General features: G+C 36.6%; 1 protein-coding gene and 1 long non-coding RNA gene across 2 annotated transcripts in view; one reads left to right on the forward strand and one right to left on the reverse strand.

The window, feature by feature from the left end:
- Positions 1-24086, reverse strand: part of LOC134674585 (uncharacterized) — a 254701-nt gene that overhangs the window by 174335 nt on the left and 56280 nt on the right. The gene's annotated exons all lie outside the window — the stretch shown is intronic.
- LOC134674526 (TWiK family of potassium channels protein 9-like) overlaps positions 11134-24086 on the forward strand; it is a 430962-nt gene continuing 418009 nt past the window's right edge. Inside the window, exon 1 of the mRNA XM_063532628.1 lies at positions 11134-11391. The gene's annotated coding sequence lies outside the window, so the exon portion shown is untranslated. The remainder of the gene's footprint in view (positions 11392-24086) is intronic.

Consider the following 24086-nt stretch of genomic DNA (forward strand, 5'->3'; position numbering starts at 1 on the left):
AGTTACTATCAGAGCGTGAGAACTATTAAATAAATAAAAACCGGGCAAGTGCGAGTCGGAGTCGCGCACGAAGGGTTCCGTACCATAATGCAAAAAAAAAACAAAAAAAAGCAAAAAAAACGGTCACCCATCCAAGTACTGACCACTCCCGACGTTGCTTAACTTTGGTCAAAAATCACGTTTGTTGTATGGAAGCCCCATTTAAATCTTTATTTTATTCTGTTTTTACTATTTGTTGTTATAGCGGCAACAGAAATACATCATCTGTGAAAATTTCAACTGTCTAGCTATCACGGTTCGTGAGATACAGCCTGGTCTGTCAGTTAGAACAGAATTTTGACAGTTCCGAACAACTGACAGGCCGATGCCGTCCGGCGGACTGTTAATCAGTGCAGGGCCCCTTAAAGAAAGTATCGAAACCTCAGATGCAAAGCTGGTACTCACACTTTCGCAAAATTGCTTTCCTAATTATGATATACTTATTAGATACCTACCTACATCCAAGTGCATGGCCACTATCATATGAATAAATTAAATATTCATGCGGTAAGCAGTTGAAGCGAAGTACCTAATCCCGACTGACTAATTATTTAGTGATGTGAAAATTACTACATTTGAAAGTACATATTTCGAATACCGTAAAAATGTGCAAAGTATGCAATCCAATAATTTAAATTTTAAAAGTGTTACATCGTGGTAAATAGGTACGTATGTATCTACCCTAATGCACAATTACACAATTATATACCCACATTTTACAGTAATGAAATGAACTTGGCGAAGCAAACTCTCTGGGCATGTTTAACCTGTGGCATTGGCCTCTGGCTAGCGATTCCACTTTAACGATTGAAGCACTTTGTTCAATCCTACAGACTTCAATGGGACCCTGAGGCGTATTAGAGAATGAGTAAATACGTATGAGTACATGATACTCTGTGTGTTCTTTGACCTTGAACAAATAATAGCCGGCGGATTTAGCCGCTAAGCCACAGAATAAAGTAATAGTACTACCGTACAGAAAGGAAACTTCCTACAAAACCGAAGTTTGACAGCGGTTCAGGGACGAATCAGGCTGTCCCTTTATAATGTAGGACACTATACCTTTCGACTATTTAGGGTTGTCAAAATTTAAGTACTTGGGGTTGTGCATGCCAAGGGGAGGTCAAGTTGTGCCAACCCTAATAATTGCTCGGTGCAATGCTGAGCCGAACGAAGCCGAAAAAGCCCGAACGCTCCAGTTTCCTACCCCTGGCTAAGGGTAAAATGTTCTCTCAAGAGCTTCCCAACGAATATAATGTTGTGAACGACCAATTCAAAATAACATTCTGACATCAAAACGATATCTAAACGATATCGCTACAGTGGAACCGTGCTGGGTGGGCCCATAACCTGATAAATCTGGGCGTAAAAGGAAACTGTCAGAAGTTCATACGATGATATCTATTATCTAGAGAGTATTATATATATGATATGATGATATATATTATCTATATTATCTAGACCACTGATACAAAATTAGTCTGTTCAGCAGTAAGGTCGAAAGAATGTGACGGCATCATGCACGCGAACAATATTCATACAATAAAAAAAACTTGTTCCACGTGCGTTTATGCAGTTACCTATGCAACAAGATACTTTCAGTTTACGAAGACACTTTCCAACAGACGTGACTGTTTGGATAAGTATGAGCGAAATGCTTTTGATGTCTAAATGTACCTACGCTCGAATGGTCTCCGGGTTACAACATGAAATTGTGTTGAGTGTCCCAACCTGTATAAAAAAAACCTGTGCGACATTGGTAAGAAGCTGGAGGTCTTGGGTTCGAATTTCGAATCCCGGTAAGGGCATTTCTTTGTGGTTTATTATTGGGTTTATCCTGAATATTTGATCCTGAGTACTGGACGTTGTATAAGTAGGTACCTACTATTTCGTCGTCTAGTAGGTAGGTAATACTTACACGTAGGTACACCACAATCCTTTTTGAGCTTACTGTGGGACACCTAGCGTAATTTTGTCTCATAATAGTAATATTTATTAATTATTTTAAATTTAAATTATTCATGTTGCAATAACAATACACAATACAATCGCTTCATAAAATCGTCACGTCATAATACATAATAGGTTCCTAATCTAAATATTGGTTTTCGACGTGTGATGAAACCTATGTAGCCTAATTATTATCGAATGTATTCAGTGAATATCTGAACCCGAAACACTGCATTGGATCTACATAATGTTTTATTAGTCGTATAACTGGGTGCTAAATGGACAATAGTGTACCTAAGTACAGTTAGCAGCACAAGTACTTAGCTATAGTTCGTTATTTTAGCATTAGAAAAAGACTACGCGATCTTGCCGTGTCTTTTAAATGAAAAACGCTTTTTAAAAATCAGTAACTATTACTTATGAAAGCAATTTGTATTTTATGCAACCGCTGTTTAAGAGGGGTCAAAAAAGGCGAGTGGCGTGAGTAACAATTTGAGGCGAAGCCGAAAATTGTTAATAAAGACGCCACGAGTATTTTTTTACTCAGTTAAACAACGTTGCATACAATAGTTTTTCTACGACCAAGCACTTTGAAATAAAACTGTAAAAACAAATATTTTTAAATCAAGAAGTAGCAAAGATGGAGGGTATGGGCGGGAAAAGAATAAATGAATGAATAAAATAAAATAAAAAATGTCTACAAGTGAACACTTGTTTGTCAGAGATGACATTTAAAATAAGGTTCGCAACACTGTATTTCATTTAATATTTTTTAAGTGGTCATTACACGAACTATCGTAAAATCGTCAAAAAGATACTGCGTGTATGCACAAATTCTTTTTTGGGGAATAGACGAAAGACTTGTCATGACAACTTTAAGGTAGGGTTTTAATGGTGTGTGCACGTCCCTTTAAATAACAAATAAAAGTACGGGAGTAGAAAAAGAATGTAAATAATCGTATTGGTGTTATAAGCTTAGAAGCAGCGTAGGTAAGTATTGCTAAAATATGAAGTGATTTTGGGTTTAAAGATACATAAATAGAAAAACGTGATATAAAGTGGAGAATGTAACAATACTACTATTTACTAACCTACAGTCAAATACTTGTTTTTTATTTAAATTAATTCCAACCTAAATTAAATTTAATTAAATTTATTGAATTTCGTGACACTTTCGACTACGTGTTTTCTATGTATGTATGTCTATTGTCTGTGTGTTTACGAATTAAACTATTCTATTCTATTCTATTATTATATCTAACTCAGTTACTTTTGCCGCTGACTGTACACCAAAATGCACAACTGTTTAAAACAGCATGAATCGGGGTATATTGTCCCAATGAACAAGATAATTTATAGATACGTGAACAATCTATTTCATACCAGAAGTTATGAGCAAAATGCCAAACCACACCAGATGCAAAATGCAGTGAAACTACAGCTCTCTGCGGAGTTTCAGGTCTGATAGACTGGATAGACAGATAATAATAACTTTCCATTTTATCTACAATACCTACTGAGACCGCTCATGGGTATCAGGGCTATAACCGCGAAAATCGAAGTTCGCAAATTACAGGGATTTGTCTCTGTCACTCTAATTACGCCTTTATTGGAGTAAGAGAAAGATCCACGCAATTTTGAATTTTGGTTTTTGCGGTAGCCGCTCTGGTGATGTACCTACCCGTGAATGGGTTCCAGCAGACGTTCTTCCTGACATTACATTTCTCCAATATTCAAACTTCTCTAATAATAATCAGTCAGCGGATGGCGTTCATTATCCACGTGATAAAATAACTGTCACTTTTTAACACCGTGGGATAGAAAGTGACGGACATTGTTTTATCACGCTGTCACGTAGACAATAACGATCATCATATCCGTACTGGATTATACAGGGTGATTCATGAGACGTGAGCAGGACTAATCCTGCACACTCAGTTACTGATAATTGATCGATCACCGTCGTATTTAGGTGAAACAACCACACTTTTTCCTATTTTTTAACTTTTTGGTGAAGGCAAATTTAATTCTCTACAATCATGGTCACCCTACAAGACCTAATGAATCAACATAAAACCTCTTTAACCGTAATGACAGCATTTTGATTACGAAGAAAATAAACTGTCAAACTTGGTGAGATACGAGTTTTCAAAGGTAACCAGACCGTGATGACAGTGATGACAATCAATTTGACACAGAATATCGGTAGTTTAGTATTCTAATTTTAGGGTAACCATGCATGTCGTAAATGAATTAATAACTTTTTTTTCAACACGTCTAGAAAATTAACATTAACCTCACTAATACTGATACGAAACAGTTGCTTATAATTTATGAAATGCGCAGTGTTAGTCCTGCTCACGTCTCCTGAATCACCCTGTATATGGATCGAATCTTCTGTCAGTGTCAAAAGTGACATTTGATCAACAAAAAACATTACTTTTATACTGACGGATCCGATCCATGTCTAATCCAGGTCGAATTCATATCCCACAATTAAAATTAGAATACGCCTGTTCATGTTGGATTTATATCCTCACGCACGCTTTATAAAATACCAGGTTCGAAAGACGATAGCTAGTGTATTAAAACGGTAATACAAATAATAAAAAAATATTTAATTATTAAATACCTGTATAAATTGATGAAAAGAAAGTCCTGGAAGGACAAAAGCCTTTACTAGGAAACATACATACAAACATATTACAAAATGATAAATTTTATGATCATTATAGTGACATTCCATTTCCAACTGCAGGTGCAATACTGTTCATTTTACTATGGAAATTGACAATGACAGCGACGCGTTTACATAGTAAAATGAACAGTATTGCAGCTGCAGTTGGAAATGGAATGTCACTCTTATCAAATACTTTCTCGGAAGCTTTTTTTCTCTTCTCAGTATTACAGATTGAGCGGACCGGATATTCCTTTTCAATATACCTAACACAAAAAAAAAACACAATATGGTAGACATGTATCCCTCCAAAAAGTAGACATACGAGACATTTTATAAATACATATTGCCAGCGCCTGCAACTCATAATTTCCCTTTTAATATATTTATAAGGGATTGCCTCCGAAGCCGCAATCTGTTTCCGAAATTGGAATATTTTTTACTTTATCCCACGCGTCCTGAGGTCCTACCGCGAACCGCGTTCGACGTGTTGCCTCTCTATCGCACTTGTAAATTCGAACGTAAGTGTGACAGGGAGGCAACACGTTGAGCGTGGTTCGCGGGAGGCCCCCTGGCTGTGTATTCCCGACGGTTGTGCATAATCGTAGTGTTGGTAAAAACTCGGTCTCTGGAGTTCGTATCTTTAGGATTCGACGTGTATACTAACAAAGAGAATAGATAGTATAGAGGGTTGTTGTCATAGTAAATTTTGTAGTCACAATAAATTTACTGCCATCTATCGACACCTGATTAAAACTAAAAATGAAAATGTATAAAAATATCACACATCTTTTTATACATATGGATAAATGATTTTTTATTTTGACTTTGACCCATGTTCTTTCACTGATCAAACGGTGTCTACAACGCCATCTAGCCGACTATAGGCCAAAGGTGTGGCGCCATCTATTCGAGAATGACTTTTTCCTGATTTCCGAGGCACCTAGTTTTTTCCCTAGACTTTATTTATCTTATACGGAGTTACATATATCTTTGAATACTAACTATAACGGGATTTTAGTGACCCTTCCTATGTAGCACTTCTGGGTTCAAATCCTGATCAGGGCATTTATGTATTTGTGTGTTCATCACAGATATTTGTTCCTGAAATAAGGATGTTTTCTAGGTATTTAAATTTCTTTATATATCTATTATGTATATAACGTCTAGTACCCTATTATTAAATGTCCGTCAAATCTAAAATGCCACTGAAATTCACTTATCCTTTTCCAACACTTTATCATTTGTGTTTTTTGGAAAGAGACACAATGAAACCTGCTCGGCATGGGATTGGAATAACCCTTTCGAACCTACTACCGCAGTTTGAGTAAAACCGACCCAGTGGCGTAGCTAGAGGATATGGCGCCCGGAGCAGGCACCAAATTTGCGCCCCCCCCCCACAAACGAAATGAACGTGTGGTACTATACAGCACGTCCACGGATGATTTTATTATTTCTTTTACGGTACATATTCATGAAAAGAGAGTACTTTTATGTACTCATGTTTTTAAAAAATGTACTCGCACGATTTTGGTATAGCAAATGTACTCAAATTGTACTATCTACAAGCACATCAAAATGTGACAGTGGTCCTGCAAAAATCGCTGTCATGATTAAAAAAGGTGAACCTAAGGGCTGATTTAGAAGGCGCGCGAACTCGCATGCGACTTTAATTACATTGCGGGTTTTGATCGACTGGTTGAAATGCACGTAACTAACAGTTCGCAATGTAACTAAAATCGCATAAGAGTTCGCGCGCGTGTCTCATGTCGATGGCGCTTCCGCCATTGTAAACGATGCTCCGATATAAATACAACGCTGCGCGTCGCAATGCGGCGTAAACGCCATCGACAATAAGGTCACTTTACATTGATGATCCCACATTTAGTAATCACGCGCGCGCGAACTGGGCGGTTTTGGGATTATAATGAGCAACTTTTACTATGGGACCAACGCCTCAGTCGCGAAAAAAAATTTGGCTGTTTCATGCATTTTGGTTGGTCCATTTTCTATGGGAGGGTAAACTTTTTATTGCGATTTCGGGGTTGGTCCCGTAGTAAAAGTTGCTCAGTATAATCCCAAAACCTCCCTGGCAACGGGAATGTATATAGTTATTTTTAACCAGTCTGTATAGGAATCCCCAGTATAGTTCGTAGTTTCGTAACTGAGCCCGAGCTAATCCTATGTCTATTGTTAAGTAAAACCGCTCGTGCCACGTGCTACAACCACCTGCATAAAAACCTGCGTAATTCGGTTACTGAGTGCCGGCGAGTCGAACACTACAGAACCAGTCTAAAATGTGTCATTGAGATGCGTAACAAAGGCGCGTTATCGGAGAGCGCACCTACACTGATTTTTTGAGCGTTGGACTAGCCCGCGCTCAGGTGCCAAATAGAATGAGTATGACCCTTTTTTGCAGGTAAGTAGCACGTGCGGTTTTACTTAACAATAGACAATAGGATTAGCCGCCGGACTCAGTTACGAAACTACGGACTATACCTACTGTCGTCCGATAGACAACATGTCACAGATATGCAACAGCAGCTATTGGAGTAGGTTCCGTCTACTACGGCTCATATGCGCTTGCCGGACAAAGGGCTAGCGATCCATTTGCATAGGTAGTCTCTTGAACAGTCCATAAGATGGTAACTTCCCGACAGGAGACCCCTGAGGGAAAAGACGCGCTAACACGGAACACAACTCTGAAGCACTCGACCCGCTCACCTTATAAAATGAAAGCATAGCAACTCCCGCCGAATATCCCTCTGCTTGATAGAAGTTTCTGGCATAGAGTATTCGCACTGCGGGATGGTAGGCGGTAGGGCGCTACCGTCGTCTTTCAAGGTCGAGTTCAAGGCAAAAAAGAGTACCTTAAAGATCGGCTTTCTCTTTTGAGCTGTGGGACAGAGATTACCATCCGCATTTCACACTTCACAGTGGTGGTAAATACGACTGACAAAAGTTTTCCTGCTTGCCTTTGGCAAGGCGTAGAGGTAGTCTTTTGCCCATTTTGGCGCCCCCCCCCTTGGACGGCGCCCGGGGCACGTGCCCCCTCCAACCCCCCCCTAGTTACGCCACTGAACCGACCTTAATACCCTGGTTTTAAAAGTCACGTTGTAGATTAGAGTGTAACTAGACGGTTATATGACCTTTTAGGTAAGAATGTAGCTTTATGTAACAGAAGATATCAGGCAGTAGTAGTCGCGTGTAGACTGTCTTTTTAATAACAAAGTTTCTTTGCCGCACGCTAGCGGTGACCTTTACCTTTAATGTTAGGTTAGGTTAGAAAAAAGAAAGAGTCGATAAATAAGTAGGTATTACAATTGAATAATTTTACGGTTTAGACTCAATTGTTTTTAGTCACTCGCGCGACATGTTTCAGAGAGCCTAGGTCTCCTTTCTGAAGCACTAACAGTCAATCAATCAGTCAGTCAGTATTATTCAATGTTAGTAGGTATGTCTCACAACAGTTTAAATTCAATTAGGTATTACAATAGTTGACTATATCGGAACTACATCTTTAAACGAGCAATTCTTGTTTATTTATATTTATATATATATTTCGGGGATCTTGGTAACGGCTCTAACGATTTCGATGAAACTTGCTTGCTAGAAGTTTTCGGGGGCGATAAATCGATCTAGCTAAGTCTTCTGAGAAAACTAGCATTTATGTGTTTTTATGTTTTCCGAGCAAAGCTCGGTCTCCCAGATATTGTTTAATTTAGGCAAAAAGAATAGATAGTATAGAGGGGTCCTGTCATAGTAAATGTTGTCACTGTAAATTTACTGCCATCTATCGACACACGACTATAACTCAAAATAAACACGTATAACATTATCAAAAAAATTAACAATATGGATATATGATTTTATTATTTTTATATCATTTTGACCCATGTTCATTCACTGATAGCTATGTGTTAAAATTGTAAATATGAAACGGTGTCGTCACGCCATCTAGCCGAGAATAGGCTAAAGGTGTGTGCGCCATCTATCCGAGAATGACTTTTTCTTGATTTCCGAGGTACGTTTATTTCTTAGACTTTATTCATCTTAAACGAAGTTACATATGTCTTTGATTTAGGTGAACGAGCAGATAAATCGTCTGATGGCAAGTGATTACCGTCGCTAATGGACACCAGGAACACTAGAGGGATTTTAAGTGCGTTACCGGCAGGAGTACGCCCTTTTTTTGAAGGTTTGAAGGTCGTATTGGTCCAGAAATCGTATTGGAGATATTATCCATATCACCTATGGCAAAAACTACTTCATTTAGTATAATATAGTGGCTCACAGCCACTTATTTTAAGAGTATTTCTAATGTTAGTATGGCAAGAAGAATAGATAGTATAGAGGGGTCCTGTCATAGTAAATGTTGTAGTCACTGTAAATTTACTGCCATCTATAACTCGACACACGACTATAACTCAAAATAAACACGTATAAAATTATCAAAAAAATTAATATATATGGATATATTATTTTATTATTTTTATATCATTTTGACCCACTGATATCTATGTGTTAAAATTGTTAAATATGAAACGGTGTCGTCACGCCATCTAGCCGTGCATAGGCCAAAGGAGTGTGCGCCATCTATCCGAGAATGACTTTTTCTTGATTTCCGAGGCACGTTTTTTTCTTAGACTTTATTCATCTTATACTAAGTTACATACTTATGTCTTTAGTATGGGTATGTCGGATCTGTTAGGTCGGTCGGTAAAATATATTATGTACCTACTTCTACAAACGTGGTAATCGCTAAAATACATACAAACTCTTCAAATTAAAAATGAACACTCTGATTGCCACATGATTCATTTAGGTAATTTTTCCTTTAACTATACTTAGTTGGAAAAAAAAATATCACCACCAGATGTAGACGCCTCTGGTTTGTACAAAAAATTGTACTTACTGTATAAAACATTGTACTACTTTACCATTATAATACGAAACATAAAGAATAACAGATTTTCTATTGGATTTGTGACAGTTTTTAGAATTTTTGGTATATATCTCTAATTGCGAGTTTGATACGTTTTCGGTGTAAAATGTACATTCCTGAATTAAATATCAGTTTAATGCCTGTCAATTGTCAAACGCAATTTAACTGATATTTAGGTACAAATGCCACTGAGGGTAAAAGCTAATTTTATAGCAAGAATACAGATAGACATTTTAAGCCGCGTCTTGTTTTCAACAGAAAATGGGAACAACAACTGTCAAAGTGACATCCCCCTCCTAATGATTACACGATCATTCCATTCTGAATTCTAAAACAGTATGCTTAAAACTCATTTTTGAACGAGCCAATGACAAGCGAAAGCCTGGTCTTAGAGTTTAATTAATCGAATTATAATCTACTAAATAATAAATAAACATGCAGGCAAATGTTTCTAAGGCGAGATTGATTGAGGTATAGAGGGCGCCATATGCTTATGTATTTTTTTGTTTTTGTATAGGTACGGTCAAGTGTAAAAATATGGGTGCATAGAACTTTTTCAAAAATATGTCCCATAGTTCTTAATTCGCTCGCATAAGAGCTATGGGACATATTTGTGACGTTATCTATGAAAAGGGACCTTATTGTCGATGGAGCTTACGCCATTATTAACGATGCTCCGATAAAAATACAATCGGCGTCATTCGGGAAATGAATTAGAGATTTACTAGATATGAAATAGTAAAGATATGTGACGTTCCACGGCAAAAGGTACCTTATGGTGGCCGCAATAATATTGGAGCGGCGTTAATAGTAACGTAAGCGCCAACCGCCTTAAGGTACCTTTTGCCGTGGAACGTCACATATCTTTACTATTTCATATCTAGTAAATCTCTAATTCATTTCCCGAATCGCGCCGAATGGCGCGCCGCTGTGCGGCGTAAGCGCCATCGACAATAAGGTTTCATAGATATTGCCCCATTTTTGAGTATCATGAGCGCACTCGCACCCATATTTTTAGTATTTTTACACGATTAACACGTTCACTGTCATAGAAAATGATATGCAAAGTCACACGTCGACGTATGTTTCCACTTTGAAGTTGTGAACCCATATTGGAAACACGGGCTCCTGAAAAAAGTTATTACCCATTTAATTTAGGCGAATCAGTGCTTTACGAGCGAGCGCGCTCAATTATTTGATATTAAAATAGAAGAATTCAATAATAAACCTCCAATGCTATCTTAATTCAATCAGAGAATCACAATTCTGAGCTGTAACTAATTTATTTTAGTTTATTTGTACAGACTATAAATACATTCAAATCTACTCAAAACTGAATAATCCAACTAGATTCAGAATAATTAAATCCAAACCTTAACTATGTCGATAACTTTGGAAACTGACGCGCCAACATTTCACTTATAAAATTGCATCGGAGAAAATAAAATTGCAAATTCCACTTTACGATTCTCGGCTCCTTAGATCTACAATGGAAAGAGAGGGCGGTTGTCTGTCTCTGTCTGTAGCTCGTGGATGAAAATGCCAGTGAGGGATGCTCGGTCGTACGGGGTGTATGTGTCCCGCGTTCTGAAATCCAACACGTTTGCGTAAAATAGAAACTAGTGTTAGTGATATGTGTTATAAAATTGTATGTAATTAGAATTAGTGCGTATAAGTAAACTGTATATGTGGTTGTGACAAGAAACGGTGTTAGGTAATAGTTATAGTGGAACTGTGTCGTGTAGTGATTAGACTTTCGTTTTTCTGACGTCCGTAGAAGGTAAGTTTTGTTTCTTTAAGGGTGGGGATTAAATATATAATAGGTTTTAACGGTGGATTAGTCAAATTAAGGTGTGTTTTAAGATTAATTGGGTGATAACTCTGACACTTGACGATTTTGTTTGCATTTCAGTTAATTACTTTTAATTGGGGTTGTTGAATAAATGCAAATGGAGAATGTTTTATTAGGTGTTTAATTAAAATGAAATGGAAATACAGCTTGGTTGAGTGTCTCATTTTATTTTAATATAAAATCATGTTAAAATTAACTGAAATTGCATAATTAATGCGTTTATAAAATGTATAATTAATACAAAATGATAATCAGGTAGGTTGTAATATGATAACATAGTAATAATATAATATAGTAATAGTATAATTAATACAAAATGATAATCAGGTAGGTTGTCATAGGATACCAATTTTTAAACTTGGGTACATGCTTACTGCCGTATTCGAACTTCAAGATATTCACAAGAGACGACACGTACTAGATCCATTCTAGATACGTTATAGTTTAGATATCAACTAGTTCTCTTTTGCAGCGCAATTCGGGCAACCAATGCCAATATCACTTTTACGTTAGATAGAGTAAGATATCTATTAGATGTGAATTGGATCTCTTCCTTTGGAAATAGTTCAAGAGTATCTCCAGAATCGCGCAAATATCAAATTTGATATGTTAGATCTTAAACATATCGTTATCGTATCTTGGTGATGTCTACAAGATATCTAATTGATGTCTATTTAAAAATCCGAATCGGGCCCTTAGTCGACTTTTTACAACGTTCTTGAGTGTACTTTCAGGTACATTATGCAGATTAGAAATAGAAACGTTCATAATAATGGGTCATTTAGAAAGTAGGCTTTGTACCTAGAGACTTCAATTTGTGAAAGCTATTACTCAGCGCTTTTCACGAATATTTACGAATGTCTGAATAAAGAAATGAAGGTTTCTTAAAGGTTTTGTTTTATTCGACTAACGTAGGCTTTAGAATAGTGTTTTTGTGTTACGTATTACAAGCCATTTCAATATTTTCGTAACTTAAATTATTACTGCTTATCTTATCTTATACCTTTAAACGGGCAATTCTTGTACTACTTAAGTACTAGGTACTTACTTACTTACTTACTTACTGCCGATGCCGTGGCGCAGCAACCAGAAGTGGATCTTGGCCTCTGACACTAAGGAACGGCATGCTTCTCTGTCTAGCGCCGTAATTCTTGTATATATGTTTATTTATATATATACCGGGTGTGGCCTGTAACACGAGTAAATAATTAAAACATAGATTGTACTCCTCAATAAAAATTATGAAGTGTTTAGACTCCATATTTTTCCTACAAAATAAATATTATCTTCAATGGACGCCATCGTCACGCCATATCATTGTGATTGACGTTGCTTGTCACGCCTTTGAACATAACAAAATTCGCAATACATTGCGTCTTAGAATACCTAAACTTGAAAGTGTATTAAAAAGCAAACCACAAGTTATTTTTAAAAGTCGTTGAACAAATGTTGGTCAGTAAGAGGAGTACAGCCTACAGTAAAATTTTTTGCTCATGTTACAGGCCACACCCGGTATATTTTTATTTATTTATATATTATATCGGGGATCTCGGAAACGGCTCTAACGATTTCGTAGAATATGGAGATTTTCGGGGGCGAAAACTCGATCTAGCTAAGTTTTATCTCTGGGAAAACGCGCATTTTTGAGTTTTTATATGTGTCCATGGGCGACGATGACCGCTTCCCATCAGGCGGCTCGTCTGCTCGTTTGCTGACTATTACATAAAAAAAAAAACTCGGCCTCGGCGATATTTACTGCTTATAAGAGATATTAGACATTTAAGAGACATTATATAGTTGTTTGGAGCATGTTTTGTTTTGTTAGTTTTTCATTATTTAGTTATAGCCGTAGGTATATAAATACCTATAAGGGTTTCGTTTTTGTAATTTAGGCAACGGAAGCCTAAAAACTGCGTAAAAACTTAGTAACTTTTAATCCTAATGGTGTCTACCAAACATTGTGTGGGTAAACTGGGTAAACATAAGACATTGAAATATATTATTAACCAAATTACGTCAATACCACGGTGCAAAAATTTTATTTACTGAAATATACCAATACGATGCTACCTAACAAGATAAGCCTTTGTTTGATTGCATGGTAGGTAAAGGTCTTAAAACTAGGTTATAGAAATAAATATAAAAAAAATGCTTAAAGTAAAGATGATTTCTTAAAATGTTTTTATACAAATACAGATACAAACACGCGTATTCGGGAAACGAGATAATCACAAGATCTAGAAACGATATAGAGATCAACTAGATTTACATTAGATATCGACTAGATGTGACTTGGATATCTAAGTCATAACTTGTCAAAATCGTTCTAGATCTAGAGGGCATCCAGAATCGCGGACACGTCAAATTTGACATATCTATCTTACAAACATCTTTAATTAAATTATCCATATCGTAACTTGTTGAGGTCTAGTAGAGATCTAATACATTTTCAGAATCGAGCCAAAAGCATGCGTTTTGTAACGTCGTTTTGTAGATAATTCTATAAAAACAAAGAGAGAAAAGCCTCGGTTTATCCTGTCACACACACTTTACGAATATCATCCCAGCGTGACAGGCTGGCGAATATGATATTCATATAATAATAATACTAAACACGACTAAACATGATTGATTGTTTTCGTCACCCCGTAATTACACGTGATTAATGATCGCAGGCTATTTTTGTAACCCCCGATATGTAGCTTAATTCGACCTGTTTAATAGACAAGTCGTGATATTACGACTAGTGTCTACCTGAGTGAAATTACCGAGTTAAATCAAGTTTAATTTATAGTAGGTATTCGGCGTTTATCCCTAAAAAGTTAAACAACTTAACAAAAGTGAAAAGTTAGAAAAATCATAACTCGAAAACTACGAATACCTAATCGGATAACATAAATGGGGTATATTCTGATAGCGCACGACATGAGTAATAAAAAAAAATTTGGACGTCAAAGTTTGAACCAACCTGTATATAAGGGTTCCTAGTTGACTACAGAATAGACATGCGCGAAACAGTGCTTCGAAAAGTGATGCTATATCACATCACTTTTCCGAACACGTAATGGTACACTGAGATATCACATCACTCATCACTCGAAACATGACCCGACCGTGAAACAGCGCTCGGGCGCGCGCGAGATGGCCACATTACAGCTATCTCTTACATTACACAGCGCATCTACAGCACTCTAGTGATTCTAGGCGTTTCGGATCCGTATCGGCGATCGATCTATTTATTACGCGTTGCGTTTTGTCACCTTTATGTGAAAGATTTTTTGTTAGTTCTTATAAATTATAAAATAATGTAATTATGTAATATGTATGTAAGTTTCGGAGGTAGATAATTGCCTATGGAGCTTCCCGATATGGCGAGTATTATATAACAATGCGTACATTTTGCTCGCTTTGGTTCTGTCTGATCGAAGGTCATTGGCGTGGGGAAGCCCCTTAGTTTTCATACGTGGAATCAGTGAAATACATTTTTTAACGAATTGATTCTCTTCTTATTAAATACAATTGTACCGTTAGAACTTCAATCGTTGTTTCATAAACCGCTTTACAATAGACTTCTTTATACAGCCATTGTTTTATTTGCCATGAAGCCCATGAATTTCCCGACCTTTCATTTCACAAAGGCTCGGGCCTGGGGCATCCTAACGAAACAACGACTTTACCTTGCAAAGGCAATATACCGGGTGTGGCCTATAAAATTAGCAAAAAATTAAACTGTAGGCTGCACACCTCACACTGATCAACATTTGTTCGGCGACTTTTAAAAATAACTTGTGGTTTGATTTTTAATACACTTTAAAGTTTATTCTAAGACGCAATGTATTGCGAATTTTGTTATGTTTAAGGCGTGACAAGCAACGTCAATCACAATGATAATGGCGTGGCGATGGCGTCCATTGAAGATAATATTTATTTTGTATTAAAATAGGGAGTCTAAATACTTCATAATTTTTAAAAGTTGTTGAACAAAAGTGTCACCGTTTGTGGAGTACAATCTATGTTTTAATTATTTGCTCGTGTTACAGGCCACACCCGGTATATGTATTACCCTAATCAACGATCCCTTATTTATAGTTTTACAAGCTACCCAACTTCACACGGATTAACAAATTATACACCTACCTTCCTCAAGGATCTCTCTATTGATAGGTGAAAACCGCATGAAAATCCGTTCAGTAGTTTTTGAGTTTATCGCGAACAAACACAAAAACAGACAGACGCGCCGGGGGACTTTGTTTAAATTATAAGGTGTAGTAATACACAGAATATAAAGAGTCACAAGAACAATATCCGCCGCCATATTATAGGCCGATCAAATTACCGTAATTTCAATAGCCTAGAAAAAAAATTCCCCGTACAGTTACGCTGGAAACGGTCATATACGAGTATGTACAGTGTACATAAATAGGACAATACCATTACGAAACAAAGGCCGGCGGATTGTTTCAAGAAATCACTCAAACGGATTGTACGTTGGATATCTGTTGGCTTTGTTCTGAAATGAACACGGACATCAAATTATTTTTCATCACCTGATACGAGTCATTATGTTTCAATAAATTCAATAGACTGTTGTGAGTTTAATAGACATGCGCGAAACAGTGCTTCGAAAAGTGATGCTATATCACATCACTTTTCCGAACACGTAATGGTACACTGAGATATCACATCACTCATCACTCGAAACATGACCCGACCGTGAAACAGCGCTCGGGCGCGTGCGAGATGGCCACATTACAGCTATCTCTTACATTACACAGCGCATCTACAGCACTCTAGTGATTCTAGGCGTTTCGGATCCGTATCGGCGATCGATCTATTTATTACGCGTTGCGTTTTGTCACCTTTATGTGAAAGATTTTTTGTTAGTTCTTATAAATTATAAAATAATGTAATTATGTAATATGTAAGGTCTGGTCTGTTAAGCTAACACGAGCTATTATACTTAGTAACTTTTATTAATTAATTACAGTGAGACGCCTCATTCTGTTCTCGTATGTTTCTTTTCTTTTAATGAATGTATTAATTATACAGGATATTGACTCTTGGAGACCCTATACATCTCTAAGGATAACTTGATAAACTATATAATCTTATAGTTCTGACACCTAGAGACATTTACACCTCTAAATATTATAGATTTTTTTTGTGTGTGTTTTTTTATCTGTATTTTGTATGTAATTCGACATTAAGAGACCATATACATCTCTTAGTAATTGTAATACGTTAGATTGAATTGTTAGTTTTATTTTATAAAATTGTTGATGTTATTATTTTTGCTTTTATGTAAATTCAATTTTGACGTGTAAAAGTGCCCTTGTGGCCTATTTGCTGAATAAATGTTGATGTTTGATGTTTGATGTTTGATGTATGTAAGTTTCGGAGGTAGATAATTGCCTATGGAGCTTCCCGATATGGCGAGTATTATATAACAATGCGTACATTTTGCTCGCTTTGGTTCTGTCTCCGTAAAGTGGTTCGTTTATAGCCATTTTTTTTAAATAGGTCAATCAAGTTAAAGTCCCCAATAGTCCGTAAAAAAGCGATTACTCACCAGCACTAATACATTATCAGAATATTGCCATAACGAAACTATTATTTACACCTTTCATAATTTAATTTAAACTTATTTGCAGTTTAGTTCACTCATCAGTCTTTATAAACAACTCGAATTTCTACAGTCAGTCTCGATATGCACTAATTCACAATTAAATTAAAGGATAAACAAGTATTAACTCGTACTTAGTTTGCCGCGAACCGTGAAAGTCAAGCAAACTATCAAACATTTCACAACAATAATAATAAACGGTTTTCTTTTCGTCAAATTCAAAATCGCAAATAAATTACTCCATTTGACCGTGTCCTTCTGGTATTATAAGAAAAACATTTTAAGCTCTACGCGGACGCATTAGAGTTTTAAATCTATTGCAGAAAATCATATTCGTAAAAATATTAGTGAGTGACAACTTAAACTGCGGCGATCGGCCGAGCGGACCTATTCGAATGGTTCCGAAGATAGCCGAAAGCATCGCAGAGCGAGAGCGAGCGAGCACTGAGTGCGAGTGCGAGCGAGATAACAAAGCAATGATGGCATGGCATGGCGAACAAACATGACACTATCACAAGTTACATTACACATTACGCGCTCCGTGCGTAGACTTGAACTGACTGTTCATATCGGCGGGTCAATGTATTTGGAATTGAATCCATTTCGCGCGCTTCGGCCGGTCGTTGGCGCTCGCGCGCTCGGTGCGGCTCGCGTGATGCGTGATGTTTGAAGTACTGGTTGATTTCGCGGAGAGATACGTAATGCCATATTACGTGTTCGAGAGATATCTCATTTGTGATATTACGAGCATTACTTACACATGTCTACTACAGAACCCTAAAAAAGAGCTATAGTGATTCTGTTTTCCGAGCTTATATTTAACTGCATTTATAATCATGAGTATAATATTTTATTCTGTTAGTGGTCGTATTCATATACAAATTTATTGCGAATTAGGGACCCGCCCCGACGTCGCACGGGTTAAAAAATTATAAACCTACACCCTTCTCAAGAATCACTCTATTGATAGGTGAAAACCGTACGAAAATCCGTTCAGTAGTTTTTGAGTTTATCGCGAACATACATACACACAAACAGACAGACGCGGCGGAGGACTTTCTTTTATAGGGTGTAGTCATTATATCATAAAGTTGATACCTAGGTACTAGGGTGGTTCAAAAAACATTTTTTTTTATTTTCCGACGGGGCATCCCCTTATTTTGTTACACTTATTATGCTGATAAAATACACCAAGTTTCGTAATTTTATCTCAACTACAAGGGGGTGCTCAACCACTTTGAAAATTTTGTATGTTGTATGAAAACCAAAAAACAGAAGTATTTATTATTCAGATTTTTATTTAAGTATCTGTTTTCACATTATTTGCACATGTGATTTACAAGTTTTTAAGTAGAAAAACAGTTTTATTTCTATTTTTTATAATTTTTTGAAAAGTAAGATTTTTAGAATTTCACCTAAAAAATCATAAAAAATAGAAATAAAAATATTTTTTCATCAAATAACTTTTAAATCACACTTTCAAATAATGTGAAAACTACTACTTACATAAAACTGAAAAAAATAATAACTTGTTTCTTTTGTATTTCATACAACTTTGAAAAATTTCAAAGTGTTTGAGCATCCCCTTGTAGTTGAGATAAGATTACAAAACTTGGCATATTTAGTCAACAGAACACCTGTAATAAAATGAGAGGGTGCCGCTTTTTCTAGCTGGAGTTTGAATTTTTCCCATACAAACGTGAACCACCCTACTAGGTACTGTTAATTCATTAACCACGCGATTTATGACGCCAATGACGTAATTATTCGAACCGCAGGTCCAACGCCAATGACGGATTAATCCGTCACTGATCACAGAGCAACATAGAGCTACGTACATATGCATAAAGTTCAATTTCAACACTTAGGTGACACGGCGTCGAAAAGGTTAATGTAAAAAAATAATAATGAAAAACGTTATTTTTGGGGTTCCGCACCCAAAGGGTAAAAACGGGGCCCGGGGCCCTATTACTAAGACTCCACAGTCCACCTGTCTGTCTGTCACCAGGCCGTATCTCATGAATTGTGATAGCTAGAAAGTTCAAATTTTCACAGCAACAACAAATACTAAAAATAAAATAAAATAAATATTTAAGTCGGGTTTCCATACAATAAACGTTTTTTTTTGCCGTTTTTTGTGTAATGGTACGGAACCCTTCGTCCGCGACTCGCATAAGGCCAGTTTTTGATTCCATAATTAATACGTAAAAGTAATTCGTTAAGTAGCGGTTATTATATCAACTAACAACCGTTCAACATTTATTAAAAAGTTTTCTTATTGAACATTTATTCTACAATTTCATTACTTTATAATATCGTTAAAAAGTTGTACGTATTGTTCTTGAGACAAAACATTGTTTTGCCCACAAAGAACCGAGGTCGAGGCCGGAACGACCGAGCTATAAAGCTAGCCGCTAGCCTACCTATAAAACCTAGGTATATACCTAACCTAGGGTAAAAACGGGACCCTATTACTAAGACTCCACTGTCCGTCTGTCTGTCCGTCTGTCTGTCCGTCTGTCTGTCCGTCTGTCTGTCTATCACCAGGCTGTAGCTCATGAACCGTGAAAGCTACAGCTAGACTGTTGAAACTTTCCCAGATGATATGTTTTTGTTACCTCTTTAACAAAAAATACTTACTACTCGTAAAAATATAATAAAATAAATATTTAAATAGGCCTCCCATATAACAAACGTGATTTTTTTTGCCGTTTTTTGCGTAATGGTACGGAACCCTTCGTCCGCGACTCGCACTTGGCCAGTTTTTGATTCCGTAATTAATACGTAAAAGTAATTCGTTAAGTAGCGGTTATTATATCAACTAACAACCGTTCAACATTTATTAAAAAGTTTTCTTCTTGAACATTTGTTCTACAATTTCATTACTTTATAATATCGTTAAAAAGTTGTACGTATTGTTCTTGAGGCAAAACATTGTTTTGCCCACAAAGAACCGAGGTCGAGGCCGGAACGACCGAGCTATAAAGCTAGCCGCTAGCCTACCTATAAAACCTAGATATATACCTTACCTAGGGTAAAAACGGGACCCTATTACTAAGACTCCACTGTCCGTCTGTCTGTCCGTCTGTCTGTCTATCACCAGGCTGTAGCTCATGAACCGTGAAAGCTACAGCTAGACTGTTGAAATTTTCACAGATGATATGTTTTTGTTACCTCTATAACAAAAAATACTTACTACTCGTAAAAATAGAATAAAATAAATATTTAAATAGGCCTCCCATATAACAAACGTGATTTTTTTTTGCCGTTTTTTGAGTAATGGTACCGAACCCTTCGTCCGCGACTCGCACTTGGCCAGTTTTTGATTCCGTAATTAATACGTAAAAGTAATTCGTTAAGTAGCGGTTATTATATCAACTAACAACCGTTCAACATTTATTAAAAAGTTTTCTTCTTGAACATTTATTCTACAATTTCATTACTTTATAATATCGTTAAAAAGTTGTACGTATTGTTCTTGAGACAAAACATTGTTTTGCCCACAAAGAGCCGAGGTCGAGGCCGGAACGACCGAGCTATAAAGCTAGCCGCTAGCCTACTTATAAAACCTAGGTATACAGGGTGGCTCATTTAGATCGGTCAGTATGGGAAAATTTGAAACTATGGGCCCGATTCGGATTTTGAAATAGACATCTACTAGATATCTTTTAGACGTCACCAAAATACGATAACGATATGTTTAAGATCTAACCTGTCAAATTTGACATTTATGCGATTCTGGAGATACTGTTGAACGATTTTCACAAGATATGACTTAGAGATCCAATTCACATCTAATAGATTTCTAACACTATCTGACGTAAAAGTGACACTGGTTGCCCGAATTGAGGTGCAAAAGAGAACTAGTTGATATCTAAACTATAACGTATCTAGAATGGATCTACTACGTGTCGTCTCTTGAAGTTCGAATACGGCAGTATAAGACATGACGATCTCTTTTTAGGAACCATGTCATCGATTTTAGTAACAAGAAAAACTACAATAATACATTGAAAAAAAAATATGTAAAATGTATTGAAAAAACATTGATGGTCATTTCGAAAACTTACTAAAATAAATTAAAGGATATGAAAACAATGCATTTTATTAGTTCCAGACATCATGTTTAATAGTAATACTTACTGCTTAAGACCTTCACAATCGATATCTAAATTGAAATAGTGTTAGTTTTATTTTACAAAACGTCCGGGATCGATTCCCGAGCTGAGCACATTTTTTTTTTATGTATGTATGCGGTTTTTTGTGTTACATATTAAAATCGATGACATGGTTCCAAACAAGAGATCGTCGTACGTCTTATAGTTTCAGATTTTCCCTTACTGACCGGTCTAAATGTGCCACCCTGTATACCTAGCCTAGGTATACCGAACACAGGTGTCAAGGCTTCATATTTTAATAACGAATTTGTCCGAGATAGCCAATTGGCTCGGAATGCTATGAAAATTTTATGATTCTCTATCCCCTCAATTCTAGAAGCTTGTATTATTCATATTTTAAGTGGTCTTCGTTAGAATAATGGACTGGAAGGTCAAATTTGTTTTTAATTAGTTTTTAAAAATTAGTTTCTAATGCTATGTTATTATCTAAAGTGTAAGTTTGGTACGTTCTGCAGAATAAGTAAAATGTTAAAGTGTAGTAAGATGTTAAAAAACCGGGCAAGTGCGAGTTGGACTCGCGCACGAAGGGTTCCGTACCATAATGCAAAAAAAGGCAAAAAATCCAAATACTGACCCCGCCCGACGTTGCTTAACTTCGGTCAAAAATCACGTTTGTTGTATGGGAGCCCCACTTAATTCTTTATTTTATTCTGTTTTTAGTATTTGTTATTATATTATAGCGGCAACAGAAATACATCATCTGTGAAAATTTTAACTGTCTAGCTATCACGGTTCGTGAAGGACAGCCTGGTGACAGACGGACGGAGGGACAGCAGAGTCTTAGTAATAGGGTCCCGTTTTACCCTTTGGGTGCGGAACCCTAAAAAAATAATATAACACTTGTAAATTTCTTTGAGAAATATAATGCTACGACGGCTACGAGCTACATGTAGCGAACGTAGCACCTTCGTAGAGTAGCGTAGCGGTTTAAACCATTAGTTGCCACTAAGTGCTACGGGTTACGCTCGTAGCGCGTAGCCACGTCTTTGCCGTATGGAGCGCGTAGTCGCTACGAACAGTGTACCCGACAGTCGGGTTCTTGGTGCTGAATGTGTTAATGTACTGAATAAAATGCTGCAGTAATTAAAGGGGCATCCAGGAGCCCAATCCGGATTTGAGAACTTGTTACGGTTTTGAATTTATTATTCACCAATCAGCGCTCGAACTTCAAGGCAGCGATCTTCAAGGTCGTATCAAAATAAAATCGAAAACCTAACAAATTAGCCTCATGCTATACTTAAAAAAAAATCATTATTAATATCGTTTTCACCTCAGCAGCTCGAACAAGGGTACTTTGCTTCTTAAAAACAGTGAGCAAAATGCGATTTTGCTCACTGAGTGAGACAAAATGACATTCAAGTGACTTTTATATCAAATATCATTTCAACATGCGGGGTCTAATACAAGTTCGATACTTGGGTTCTATTATCTCTGTCCCTCTAGGTATGTTCTCACTGCTTAGGGTGAAAAATTTTGTGAACTACACGAGATCAAAGTTATTTACATCTCGTGCGCTTTTGAATCCCTTACTACGCTCAAGATTCTAAATTAGATTCACTTGCTACGCTCGTGAATCTATTATAGAATCTTTCGCTTGCACGGGACTCAAAATAAGCACTCGAAGAAATATCAAACTTTGATCTCTTGTTGTACAAATAACTATTAAACACCGAAAAAAATAAAAACACTTTATTTGATCTCAATCGTGCTATTTATTGATGTTTTTTGCATTAGTTGTATACTCAATACTCAAACGGCGCTATTCGGGAAATGAATTAGAGATGCACTAGATATGAAATAGTAAAGATATGTGACGTTCCACGGCAAAAGGTACCGTTGCCCCGACTGAATATTGGAGCGGCGTTAATAATAAGCGTAAGCGCCAGCCGCCATAAGGTACCTTTTGCCGCGGAACGTCACATATCTTTACTAATTCATATCTAGTGAATGTCTAACGGCGCGATATCTTAAAGTTCGAATCGCGCCGAAAGTTAAAAAGATGACGTCTCACACATTCCAAAGTATATTTTCGAGATCTTAAGTAACTAAGTAAGTAAATACACTTTATTGCACCACAAAGAAAAATACAATAACAGATTTGCAGTGTAAATAATGGTAGCAATGGGCGGTCTTATCGCTGTAAGCGATCTCTTCCAGACAACCTTGGGAGTAGGTACCGCTTTAATTACAGAAAGCTATTTTCCAGGTTATTGCACTAACTCGTCTAAAATGTTACAAAATATTTTGTCAACCCTCTAATGGGCAGGGCTCGGAAACCGGTTTTTGCTCCATACAAAAATACCGGTATTATTACGTTCTTTTTCGTTCTTTGGTTTATTATTTCTTTTTTAATTGGACAACCTGATAACACAAATTCGTTACCTAATGATCCAGTCTTACGTAAAGAGTATAAAATAATTCAAAATATTGGTCTATTTGGGGTTTTTTTTAAAATACCGGTTCCGAGCCCTGCTAATGGGTATTACAAAGAAACAAATATTTGAGTCGACGACAAATAAACGCCGTTCAAGTGTTTGCGAAAGCTTGATTAGTTTTCTAAATAATTGGCTAAAATGTGCATATTTGTTTTAATAAGGCAAAGCGAAAACTGTGAAAGCCTTTTACAGCTAGAACAACAACTGCTTGGCATTTGTAATAACAAAGTATAGTAATGGTATCATAAATGTCACATTTCTATGAAAATAATTATGACATTTATAATGAATGACACCCCCGCCGCACTCTGCACTAACTTGAATAATATTGTTATATTATTCAAGTTGGTGCAGAGTTAGCTTAGACTAGGTATTTAAGAAATAATT

Source organism: Cydia fagiglandana, chromosome 20 (genome assembly GCF_963556715.1).
Source record: "Cydia fagiglandana chromosome 20, ilCydFagi1.1, whole genome shotgun sequence".
In the NCBI taxonomy this organism is placed as follows: domain Eukaryota; kingdom Metazoa; phylum Arthropoda; class Insecta; order Lepidoptera; family Tortricidae; genus Cydia; species Cydia fagiglandana.